The following is a 775-nucleotide window of genomic DNA, read 5'->3' on the forward strand; positions in this document are numbered from 1 at the left end:
GGACCTGAACCTGTTCAGCCTTCAAAAGAGAAGGCTGAGGGGGGATCTTGTGGCCTGTTATAAACTGGTTAGGGGGGATCAGCAGGCGCTGGGGGAGTCCCTGTTCCCCCGAGCGCCGCAAGGAGTGACCAGGAACAATGGTCACAAGCTGGCGGAGGGAAGGTTTAAGTTGGACATCAGGAGGTGCTACTTCACGGTCAGGGCGGCTAGGGTCTGGAACCAGCTTCCAAGTGAGGTGGTGCAGGCTCCCACCCTGGGGGTTTTTAAGAGGAGGTTGGATGACCACCTTACTGGGGTCATTTGAACGCAGTGCTCTTCCTGCCATGGCAGGGGGTCAGACTAAATGATCAGCTCAGGTCCCTTCTGACCCTAGAAACTATGAAACTATGAAAATAAGGCCTATGGGCGAAATCCAGCCTACAGAGCCAAGTCATCCAGGCTGTGGGCCTTCCCATAGGTTCATAAATTTAGTAGTGGGGAACCAATTAATAGCACCAATACAATTAATGCTGCCAGTGCTCCCCCATCATTAAATTTCTGTATCTATGGAGAGCCTCACAGGTTGGATGAGATGGCCCCAAGTGTTGGATAAGGGCTAACATACAAGATGGGATCTGATGTACTGGATTGGTTTGCAAATCAGATGCAGCCTGCAAACTTGTCATGTGCCATATACCAAATGCAGCTGCTACGTTGCCTATTATGGAAAGTGCAAATAGGTTTCAGTAGTTAGTATATAGTAGTTATTCACAGTTCCCACTAATTAGTGGTCTTT

At 49.3% G+C, this 775-nt stretch overlaps 1 protein-coding gene across 2 annotated transcripts in view; it reads right to left on the reverse strand.

The window, feature by feature from the left end:
- Positions 1-775, reverse strand: part of HMCN1 (hemicentin 1) — a 451,483-nt gene that overhangs the window by 211,925 nt on the left and 238,783 nt on the right. The window lies entirely within an intron of this gene.

The sequence above is a fragment of the Gavialis gangeticus genome, unplaced genomic scaffold (assembly GCF_001723915.1).
Source record: "Gavialis gangeticus isolate Ggan-Ray unplaced genomic scaffold, GavGan_comp1, whole genome shotgun sequence".
In the NCBI taxonomy this organism is placed as follows: domain Eukaryota; kingdom Metazoa; phylum Chordata; order Crocodylia; family Gavialidae; genus Gavialis; species Gavialis gangeticus.